General features: G+C 38.9%; 1 non-coding gene across 1 annotated transcript; it reads right to left on the bottom strand.

Annotated features, from left to right (window-relative positions):
• Positions 1-702: 702 nt before the first annotated feature.
• Positions 703-809, bottom strand: LOC145637634 (small nucleolar RNA R71). The gene has a single exon (XR_014114396.1). It is a non-coding gene; the product is annotated as a small nucleolar RNA R71 (small nucleolar RNA).
• Positions 810-12,394: the final 11,585 nt, after the last annotated feature.

Raw genomic sequence — 12,394 nt, 5'->3', positions numbered from 1 at the left:
TTTTGGTGTTCTTAATCAACAAAACCAACAAAAACAATCCCCTTTTTACTCTTGCATTAGTGATTATTGATGTTGAATTAGTGTTCTTCCCTAGTGGTTCGACCCTTTACTTGCCACTAACTAGTTTAGTGTAGGTTTAGGTATTATAAATGATTAATTTGATTAGGGTAGTAGCTTAATGACCTATCTAACCCTCGATCAAATTTTGGCTCCGTTGCCGGGGAAGCGGCTTGTTTAACATTTACTTTTGCTCTTGTTAGAGTCATCTTATTTGCTTTCCTTTCTTTTATTTTGCTGTCTTAATCTTACTTGTGATTGCTAATCGTGCGCTTAGCTTTGTTGTATTCAAAGAGAGATATGGAAAGACAAGAAGATGACCTTCTTTTTAGGGAGTTTGAAAATCCGAAAATCTATGAGCTCACGAGTGGTATACTTCTCACGACCACCGAGACTTATTTCAAAATCCATCCACAATATTCTAGGATGGTGCAAATTAAGCATTTGGACCGATTCCTTGAGTTGTGTGCAATGATGCAAACAAATGAAGTGAGCCAAGATTACATGCGTATGGATATCTTTCAGCAATCTCTCACTGGAAGAGCGAAGAAATGGCTCAAGCTTTTGAAGCCCAACTCTTTCACCACATAGAAGGAAGTTGCGAAGGCCTTTCTTTAGAGGTTCGTTTCCGATGAGCAAATCGCAAAAATGAGGAGGAAGATAGCTTCCTTTGAGCAAGAACCGGATGAAACTCTTGGGGAAGCATGGGAAAGGTTTAAGGATTTGATTAGAGCATGTCCTCATCATGAATTCAACCGTAATTTGCTCATGAGATTCTTTTATGATGGGTTGGAGCCAATGTCAAGGACCAATCTAGATGCGGGTGCCGGTGGCCAATTGATTAAGATCCCTCAAAGCCAAGTTGAAGCAACAATTGAAGAAGTCGCTACTAGCTATTCTTGGGGAGGCCAAAGAAGGTCCCAAGGGAAGCAAGGAGATCTTTATGAGTTGGAGAAAGTCGGCCAACTTAAGCACATAGTTGAGCTCTTGAATGAAGGTCTTTCCAAATTGAACTCAAGTGTTGGTTTGTGTTCAAAACCTTCACAAATCATTGATTTCTCATGTGTTTGTTGTGGTGGGACAGATCATGATGCATCGTATTGTAGAGAGTTCAATCCCAAAGAAGGTGAGGCTTTGACTCTGAGGGAAGAAGAGTTTGTAACCCAAGCTCAATCCCAACAACTTTAACAACCTCCAAGGCAAGAAAGCTCCTACCCCCAAGATGGACCTCTCTTTAATCCACCAAGCCAAAACTTTTCCTACCTTTCCAACCAAGTAGAGAACTCTCAAGATCAAAAACATAACCTATGTCCTCAAGCGTATGAAGAAAAATCCCCACCCAACCACACACAAACCCAAATTTTTCAACAACGTCAAATTATCACTCAACAATTACGAAATCAAATCTTAGAATGAAGTTTTTGATTCCCAACTATCCAAAACTTCTTCTCTCCATTTAACCACAAAACTCCCCTTATAATCATCTACTAACCCTTCACATACTTATCAACCCGAAACTTGCAAGGAGGACAAGGTTGTAGATGATGTGGTTGAGAAGAAGGTTCAAGAACAAACTGAGGAGCCATTTGATTTTAGTGAACCAAACAAGTTTGAAGGCTCGGTTCCCTTTCCTTGTAGGCTAGTTGAGAATGTCGTTTTGAAGAGCCCTATGGTGGTGAGCGTATGTAGAGTTGATGTGGTTGATGATGTGATGGCTAATGAGAGCTTACCTCCACGTGATGATAAGGTGACAATGAGGTATGATGACTTCCTTGAAGTTCCCGCTTGGTTTGAAGGCTCTCTTAAGGAAGGTGAGGTTGCCCTTCCTAATATTGAGGATTCCAATCTCGATCCCCCTTTTTGAAGGAAAGGAAAGAAGAGTGAAAAAAGAAGAAGAAGAAGAGAAAGAGAAAAGATGAGCCACCATTGGCTCTTGATTCATTCCCTCCTTTTCCTAGTGGTAATGTGAGACCTCAAGGAGTGCTAGTTCTCAAGCTTGGGGGCATATATGATTCAATCCTCAAGTTGATGAGGGTGATGTTATTTAATCCACCTTGAATGAGGAGAAGGGTCAAGCTAGAAACCATAAACAAGCGCTTCCCGGGAGGCAACCCTGATGATTTCTAACCCTTTTTCTCCCCCCTCATTTCTTTTTCTTTTTGGTTTATTTCTTTGTTCTCTTTTAATGTTTTCTTTTGTGTCTTGTCTTGCCTTGTAGGTTGCTTTTTGGAAGTTTGGAGCGGAGTGACATTTGGTGAACTCTATTTTATGCTCCTTAATTCTTTTAAGCCAACCTCCCTGTGAGACCTTTCTTATTTTTTCTCTTTTACTCTTTCTTTGAGTGCTTAGTTTAGGACTAGTTTAGGAAGAATTTGAATGGTTCGAGGAACCTGGGATCGTTGATGTTGTTATCGAACGATCAATTGTTTGACAATTGGGACTTATTTGGATTATATGCCTCGTCTGTGAACCTTTTTTATTTCTTCCTCTTTCTTTTGTTTTGTTTTTCCTTTTTTTGTTGCAAACATGACTATGGAAAGATGAAATGCATTTGGAATTGATTGCTTAGATAATGTGCCAAAGAATGTTTTTCTTCCTAATTGATGATGGCCTACATGGTTTGAGAGTGCTTGTGGTTGAGATAGACAAAGTTTAAGAAAAGGTAGCAAGGTTAAGAACTATTGAGGACGTTTGAACCCTTAGTTCACGGAAAAGTGGTAAGATGGTGTTGCTCTCTATAGTGGATTTGAAGCTCTTTAGTTAGTATTTGCTTACTTCCCATCCCTTGTGAGGTTTAAACTGTTCAAGCCTTCATCAATTTTGTTGAGCGGCATTTAGGATCCTTGACTATGCATATCTTAATCCTTGTGTTGTCCTCTAACTTCCAAGATCGTGACCAAGCTGCTCTAGGGGAGAAAAAGGGCACCCTTTTCTCATTTTTCTTTATCTTCTTTTTGTTTTGTTACATTTTTTGTTTTTATTTTGCATTTTCTCCTCTTTCCAACCCTTTGAGCTTATTCCCTTTCTTGATTATGAGCCACATTACAAGCCTTATGACCTTTCATTTCCTTAACCCTTAGTTTGTGAAGCATTTTGGTTTGAGAATTTTTTTTGTGTTGTAATGAAAATGAGAAAGTATTATTCTCTATGTACCAAGCAAGAAAGTAAATTTTATATATTGTGTGTAATAAAGCAAATGCATCCCAGAAAAACTGTCCTTTGTTAAAAAAGGCAAGGACATCAAATAAAAGTTTCAAAAAAAAAAAAGGTTAGGTTTTGTTTTCTTCCCTAAGTTAAGCATTGAGGACAATGCTTCGTTCTAGCTTGGGGGAGTTGGAGCGTTATTTTGTTTTTGTTTTTATGGCATGTTGGTGTTGAGTAAGCTTGGGGGAAATGACACTCTTGGTATTTTTGTTTGATGTTTGATGATTTCTTGAGTTTGTTATTTAGGTTTGATCACCCTTTTGCTTCACTTAGGAAATATCACCAAAATTTTCAAAATTTTACCCAGCCGTAACCCTTTGCCTTACGTTACAACCCTAGTTAAGACCCTTAGACTTTAGAGGGGTGAGGTAAAATTCTGGTGGAGGGAGATAGATTTAAACCCTATGGAGAGAGTATGCATAGTTGAGATGTCGAGATGACCCACTAATTCCATAAATTGAATCTTTTTCCGGTTCCTTCGTGGAATCATGAGGAGGTAACTGGGAGGGTGTTTTGAAGCTAGTGGAGAGAACGTAGACCGTCTTAGATGGGGCTAGGGCGGAGAATGAATTCTCAAGTTCTCTATGCTTAGCTTAGGTTTGTCTCTTTCAACCATGAGCATCTTAGAACGTGTTTTCCCTCATTGTATTGAGAAAGGTGAGTATTCTTTAGTGCATGTCCCTTCTTTTTGAGTCCAAATGGAGTATTTTCCGCCTTTGAGCTTGATTGGTTTTCCTAAACCTTTCTATGTTATGTTGGTCATGGATGTTTTTGTTTTTTGTGTTTGCTTTTCTTTTTCTTTTTGTTTTTCTTTGGTTTTTGTCTAGAGTTGTGGGTTAAGCTCTTAGGAAACCCTCATGAGAGCATACTCGTCCTCTAGGGCGATCTAGGGGTTTAAATGGCTTGTCTTTAGTTGCTAAAATTGACCGTGATTCCTACAAAAGTGAGTTAGTGTACATTCTTATCTCCTTTAGTGTCTTAGCTTTGCGTGAATAATTTACTCTCCTTCTCTCGTATTTCATGTTAATTTGCTCGAGGACAAGCAAAAGTTTAGCTTGGGGAAGTTTAATAAGTGACTTTTATGTCACTTTTAGGGTATTTTTATGCTTATTTTCTGGTTTAGTTTCTAATAATTTCCCTAGTTTTACTTTTTATTTCACTCTTTTTATTATTTTCCTTATTTGATCTCTATTTTATGTATTTTAGTAGTTTTTAATAGTTTTTAGCTTATTTTGTTAATTTATTTAAATTTCTCTTATTTTCTATGTTTATATTTTAAGTTTTTAGTTTGATAAGTGACATTTATGTCATGCTTAGAGTAGTGTTTATGCTTTGTTTTAGCTTGTCTTGAGATGTTTTGAAGTTGTTTTGTTTAAATAATGCGTTGATACATGTCTCGATGTGTTTTGGATGAAATCGCGTATATGCTTAAATGCTTCCCTTTATTGCGTGTTTTCACCGTTGCCATTACATTATTGCTTCCCTTGGTGCTTGTGCTTAGGTATTTGAAGTCTTGGATTGCAAAGAATAGGACAAGTAAGCGCGAGAGTAGAATTGAAGAAGCAAGGTGTGAGGGAGCGCAAAATGTGCTCAAGAGCGCGGCCATAGTGCGCAGGCGCGCAACCCTGTCAGAACCCGCGTAGAAGGATGTAAATTTCAAAATCGAGGTAGAGAGATTTGCTAGGGTTGTGTGCGACCTTTGCGTGGGCTCATACCAAAGGCGCGCGAGCGCACAACTCAGCCAGCAAACCCCAACCCACAAAGGCGCGGGCGCACAGCGAGCCTTGTTCAGCTTTTTTGCGTTTATCTATTTTTATATTCGAGGCTTGTTTTTGGACGGGACTTGGGGGAGATTATTAGATCCTTTTTCTCTAGTTTTAGGAGAGCTTCTCTCTCTCTTAGGGTTAGATAAGATAATTTTAGAGAGAGAAAGTAGATTGTTACTCAAACTTCCTTATGGTATTGTAGACACCCAAATGTGTCTCCCCAAAACCAAACCCAGTGATGATTGCCTTTCACGTCGAATCATAATCGAATGAAACGAAAGTGTGGAAAGGTCTAGTGTTGCGGAAAGTTTTATTTCTTTTCTTTTCTCTTCTCCCTGTTTTTGAAAACTTTATTTTACGAAAACAGCCAATCCAGTTTGGTTGGTCCATGATATGGGTCCAATAGTGGTGTAGTTGGATGGGGTTTGCAAAGACCTTTCCAACGATATATTATAAGCCCGATTCCGATGAATATTGAGGAATTTATGGCCAATTTACTAAATTGGGCCCGGTTTGAGCTTTATGTACGGCCCAATGATCTAGGGGAGGGCCTAATATGATTTATCATTCCTAATGTAATTAGGAATGGTTTTGGTCTTCTAGAACATTCTAGAAGGTCTTATCATTCTTAATTCAGTTAGGACTCTTCAGAGTTTTAATTAGATCAAATAGCATTTTCGACTTAAATTATATTATTTTATCTTCCAGTACGGGAAATTTATCAGATTTTCGAAAACGCGTTGAAAGCCGGTTTGGCGTCCAACCCCAGGCCTTGGCGCCTGGAATCAGGATTGGCGCCAGATGCCAGCATTGGCGCCTGGCGCTAGCCACTGGTCCTGGCGCCAATGAGCCAGGGCTGGCGCCAAGGTGTTTTTGTGGTCTTCAAACTCTGTTTTGAAAAATTATCTTATTTGGATGATTTTCTCTATAAATATCGTATCAAAAACTCCGTTTTCAATCATCAAGGGTCACCAATTCTCTTTATTCTTAAGTTTTGATCAACTATCTTCATCATCGATCATCAACTCTCTTCAATTCTTTTCAATAACATTCATTCATGCATTCTTTCTTCTTTGCTTTTTAATACAAAATTCCGCATTCACAAGATCTAGAAACACCTAGCCATATTCGAAGTTGCCTTCGCCCTAGACGTGAAAGGTTTTAATTTCTTAGGGTTTAGTCCCAAATCTCTATTTCAATTATTTAATTTAATTGTTTGTTTATTGTTTTCCTTGAAGTTACTAACGCGTGTATTTTGTTATTAGAAAGAGGTACGAGGCATCCAAGTAAGTACTTTAAAGGTTTAATTGATTTTATGATGTAGATATCATGCTTAGATTGTTATTTATGATTCCTAGTATCATGTCTAGGGTAATTTTAATATTAAGTATGATTAAAAGTACGATGCTTCCTATATTCTTCCTAATATTTATGATTGTTAGTATCATGTTAGGGTTAAAGATTTGATTTTTAATTATTAGTGACATGCTAGGGTTTGTTATTAATCTTGTTAGTATCATGCCTAGGATCTTGCTATTATTATTATGCTTTAATATTAACATGAACATGATTATGATTATAATTGTTATAATGATTATTTTATTTATGATTATTATTGTTTTGATAATAATTATTTTCTTTTATAATTATTATTCATGATGATGATGATAATTTATTATGTTGCTTGATATTTATTTATTGCTTGATCACCTTTTATTGCATGTTAAAGGAAATTGGTATTTGCAATCACGCTTAATAAGATAATTAATAATCTTGTTAGGGTTAATTGTGATTATAATTTCAAGTGATCGCCAATGATGGTTTATTTGTGCATTAAATTCAACCAACAAAGATTAAACAGGTTTAGGGTTAATTCCTATTGATTGTATGTTAATCAGAAAGCGCACATGAATACGAGCAGAATAAAGTAGAGGCGTATTATTAGGGCATGTTCAATCTCTTTTAGGTTGGATTTGTACCTTCATCCCCGAACCCTATTTTGGTTCATGACCTTATGGAGTTGACGATCTCTTGGATCGTTAAGGGGTGTAACCTTCACCTCGTGAACGGTTTACAAGTTCCTTAAAAAACTTGTTGGCGACTCTTTTGCTCTATCTTCTTCCCTTTTGGACGCCACCGTACTTTACTGTATGATCACAGTGGGGTTTAAGCTAGTGGGATTTTTAAAGGCTTGAAACTATTCCCTACAGTTTTTGGCGACTCCACTGGGGAGGATTTCTATTTTAATTCCTGAATTTGTTTCGGCAATGATTTAGAATGAGTGGATGAGACTCGAAAAGTTTTAAGTATTTCATGTGCGTAATTTTGATTAACATTATGTCATATCCATAAAAAGCTTCTCATTGGAAAGACCATCCGTAATGAGTCAAAAACATAGGATTTTACACGTAGGAAATTTGAGAAATGTCTTTCACAACTAGGACTGAAATAACGCCGCGCGAAACAGGATGATTTTATTGAGCACAGAAAGCTGCTGAGGCATGTGGGAAGTAGCGTCAGGGGCCAGAGCTTGGCGCCAAACTTTTAGCCGTAGTGCCAGACGCCAGTATTGGCGACAGACGCTACAGTTAAAAGTTGGCGCCAGTCTCTGTTTGCTGGCGCCAATTTCTCCCAATACCGAGCCAGAAATATGCGTTCTAATTTCGACCGGTTTTTCGTATTGTTTGCTCGATCCTACTTCCTTATTGAATTTTTTCTCACTTTTCCGAAACCCATATGTGTTCTACATGTGGACATAACCCTCTGGGAATTCATGCTCTATCTACCCGATTGAACGCTCCTGGCAACAAAGGGTACATCTGAGAGGTTGAATTCACCAAACCATGGAAGTGAGTTTTTTTTTCTAAAAAACTCGCGGTGTTCTATCCACACGCGTTAACCCTTCACGGTTAGGCTTCTACGCGGTGCATCTGAACAATTAACCATGGACCCTATTTGACTAAACCATATCCAGAACTTTAGAGAACTAGAGCCATGGTTAGGATGCGAACTCATTGCATCATATTGTGCCTACTTGACTAATTGTGCATTATTTGTTGTGCATATATATCCTATGCTCCTCCTAACCGTTTGTTGATTTGTGTTGAGATTTAAATTAATGACTTAAAGAACTTTGCCTAATTAATTAATTAATTAATTAATTCGAGTCCATAATGTTTTTTCTTCTTTTAATTGGAATTGACCTAGTACGACTTTAGGCATACCCCAGTTGACTAATAATACCGAAAACAGTCCCGGATCGAGGGTCCAAAGTTGGTGCCAAAATCTGAGCTGTAGCGCCACTGTATGGTGTGTAGCGCCAGACATTTACTAAAAAGTCTGGCGCCAACCAACATATTGTGACGCCAGTCCTGTCGCTTGGCCGACAGTTCGGATTATTTGTCGAGTCATCACCTAATGTCAGTTTCCTGTTTAATTCGGTTAATTTTGCCGGCCATAATGCTTAATTGAATTAATATTCGAGTTTAGGCACTAAGTCCAATGGTCTTACACAAGAGTCCAAGCATGTCATTTACACACACCAATACACACACCAATACACATGTCTTGACCATGATTAAGGGAGTCTTGTGTGCGCGCGTTATTTTTCGTCATTTTTTTTAGGGGGGTAAGTCGGATATTAATCCTCCAAATAAATAATAATACTTAAGTTCCCTAAACACATGTACATTATTGCTCCCTAAAACTATGCATACTTTTAAAAAAAAAATAAAAAATAAAAGCCATAAAGTTAAACTGATTCGAGTCAAGTAATTAAAACGCAAACTGGCTTAATTTACAGCGCGTGGTCAAGAAAGGAAGGGCGATTAATCAAAGATAACCTCTTCGTACAAGTCCAACTTTTCGACAAACCTATAGCTCGCAAGAGGAAAGCAAGAGTTATAATGGCAACTCAGGAAGAAGTTAATGATCTCAAGAACCAACTGGCTACTGTAACTGAGACACTGAAACTTCTCACACTTAAGATCGAGGATCCCGCGAAGCAACAACAAATAAACCTCATGCGAGAAAGCCTAAGCAAGTTGTCCAGTGACTACAAGTTTCAAGAACTCACATCCCAAGGGGTCTCGGTAGATAAGGATCTTCTTCCGCAGAAGTTCAATGCCAACGACATCCCAAAGTTTAGAGCAATCGACAACCCATACTTCCATCTAAGGGCATTTGAAACAATAATGAGTATCAAGGGTATCGATAAGAAAGTCTTCCCTTCTTTGTTCTCGCTATCTCTCGAGACCGTTTTCCAACAATGGTTCTTTTCTCTTGAAAAAGAAAAGACCTCTACCTGGGAATCCATAGCAAACGCTTTCGTCGATAGGTACAAGTGCAACGTTCAACTCGAAACTGACCATAGAGAACTTGAAATCCTCAAACAGAAGGAGAATGAAGGCTTCACATCATTCTTTAACAAGTGGAGAGAAACCTCAGCTAAAATGATCGAGGTACCCAGTGAAAAAGAGTCTGTGAGATTGTTCATTAAAAATCTCCAAGAAAAATATTCAAAACATCTTAAATATCAAAACAACCTTCATACCTTTAAGGCTGTTTACGATATCGGGATTAATATTGAAGATGACTTAGCTAAATCTAAAGCTGCCAACAATAACTCCAACAGTGGCTGGAAAGGAAAGAAGAACGACAATCCTTCTTCTTCCAAAACCGCCCACTCAAATAATGTTAGCACCTTTAATCTAGGAGAAGTCCTCACCATGAACAATCAAGGACAAAAGAAACCCTTTAGGAGAAACTTCACTCCTATTGGCATGAGTTATGACACCACGTTTGATCAGCTAAATGCAAAAGGTCTTATAACTCCTATTGGACCATTTGGAGATCCACCAGTTGAGAAGAGGTCGCCTAATTGGAACCCTAATGCGCATTGGAAATATCATCAAGGTAGGGGCCACTCTACTGAAAGCTGTTGGAAGCTTAAGGAAGCTATTCAAGACTTAATTGACAGTAACAAGCTGCCGTTGCCTCCTGCCAGTAAGAAACCGAGTATTGACAATGCACCTCTAGCTCACATATTGGCTATCTCCGATGAAGAAAGCGAAGTTGACCCCTCATCCCTCATTAAGCCTGTCAAGGAAACCAATGTCGAAGAGGAGGAAGAAGAGACCTTTTTCGATATCGAAGATAATCTTCCAGAACTAGAAAATGAGGTAGAGATACGAATACTCACACTGTATCTGAGGGAGACGTCGCAAATGTTACGTGAAAATCTCAAAATTTTGAATGAACTTCACAAGGAATATGATAAAGAACCTAAGAGAGAATTCACACCAGTAAAAATGACTTATGAGGCAAAATACTTTCCCTTACAAGTCACCGAAAGACCCAAGAAGAGTAATAAAATTTATACCCCAATTGGGATCCCGTATGCACAAATGTTTAAAATGCTCTCCGAGAGTGGCAAGGTCAAACCTCTCGAACCGAGACCATTTTAATCATTAAAAAGGAAAGATAGATATTACTGTCAATACCATCAGTCAGGAGGACAAACCCTAGAAAACTGCTTCAAGTTCGAGGATTTGGTGCAGAAAATTATTGATAGAAAGGAATTAGTCCAAGTTCAGCAAGAAGAGGACATAAATGTTAATGGAGTATGGGACAGTGATGAAGAAGATTTCTATCTAAAAGACATATTAGAACCTTCACCTTTTGTATCATACGCCACGGACGACATTTGGGCTGAAGAAGATTCATCAATAGACGTCCTCACAAGATCCGGGAGAATACAATCTCCCGTTTCAACACAACCCATGCCTACTGTACAACAAGTTCCCATACCTATCATCGAAGACAATGACATCGTTAAACAATTCAAGAAAACAAAAGTGGAGATGAATGTATGGAAGCTTCTGGCAACATCTCGAGAACATAGGTTGGCTGTGATGAATGCCTTGGATAAAATCGGGATAGATTCTGACACTACTCCTGAGGGACTAGCTAACTTCCTCACGAGTGATCTCCCTAGTCCAATTAATTTAATCACCTTCTCTGATAAAGATTTACCCCCGGAAGGTGACAAGCACTACAAGGCATTAAACCTCACAGTAGTCTGCAAAAGAATGAATGTTCCCATGACTCTTGTAGACAATGGATCGGCTATTAATGTTTGTCCACTTAGGACTGCAAGGATGCTTGGCATAAAAGATGAGGATTTAACTCCGTCCACACAAGGAATAAGAGCTTACGATAACACTCGACGTCAAGCTCTTGGAAAAATAACTCTAAATGTGACGGCAGGAGCAATAGAACATGCTACTACTTTTCAAGTGGTAGACATCAAAGCCTCATTCAATATGTTGTTAGGACGCCCTTGGCTCCATGACCTAAAGGTCGTCCCTTAATCTCTCCACCAACAAGTGAAAGCCATAGTTGGAGGAATACCCATCACTATTGATGCTTCGCCAATGAGGATCAAACCAATAGAAAATCCAATCATCAACGTGGAGCATGACGAAGATGATGAAGACCTATGGGGCTTTAACGAAGAAGTCTCCTTAATCCAAGAGGATGAAAGGACATCTCTTTGCCACGACCCGCATTCCAACATGATTATCAACACTATGCTAAAGAAACAAGGACACTTCTCTAGGATGACCTTAGGAAAGAAGAAGGGGATAGCAAAATCGATAGTCACCTGGCCTCCCTAAACTAGATACTTTCGGACTTGGTTTCGAACCGACTCGGAAAGATCTCAAGCGAGCCTAGGACAAACTGAAAGCACGTAGGGACGCTCGCATTCAAAAGAAAGCGATTCCAATGGATCAGTACCCTCTTACGCTTAATGGACAGTTTATAAAAGAAGGAGAGGACTATCCATGCCATGAATTTCCCGAACCATTTGTTGTAAATGGCATACGACAACCAGGATTCGAGATTTTCTTTGATTGCTACTTCACTGACGAAATCCCAACTCCCGTCCACAAGGAGAAAGCACCCCCATGTTTTGACTTTAACGTCATGGGATTACTGTTTAGGCGAGAAAAGATTGAGCCAGTTTATGAGGAAGATAACTCCTCACTCATTCAAACGGTCCTACAAAGTGAAAACTTCGACCCCTCAAAGCTAATTACTCCAGCTGAAGGATCACTGCAAGGGTGGCGCAAGACTATCAAGGTGACCACTCCGAGTGGGAGGAAGATATCAATCACGACAGGACAAGGGCCAATGTTTGAAGAATCGTCAGAGTCAGAGTCTTTCCCTTGAGAATCTTCTGAGTCTTTAATGCCTCCCCTTCTTTGTTCCTCTCCTAGGATAGTTAATGATCCAGTCCCTGAGGACATATCACTCTTTGATGTAATGATCTCAGAGTATAATAATATCGCTCATTCTTCTTACTT

This window comes from Chenopodium album, chromosome 6 (genome assembly GCF_948465745.1).
Source record: "Chenopodium album chromosome 6, dcCheAlbu1.1, whole genome shotgun sequence".
Classification (NCBI taxonomy): Eukaryota; Viridiplantae; Streptophyta; class Magnoliopsida; order Caryophyllales; family Amaranthaceae; genus Chenopodium; species Chenopodium album.
Note: the sequence above shows the minus strand (reverse complement) of the source record. Positions and strands in the feature narration are given on the sequence as shown.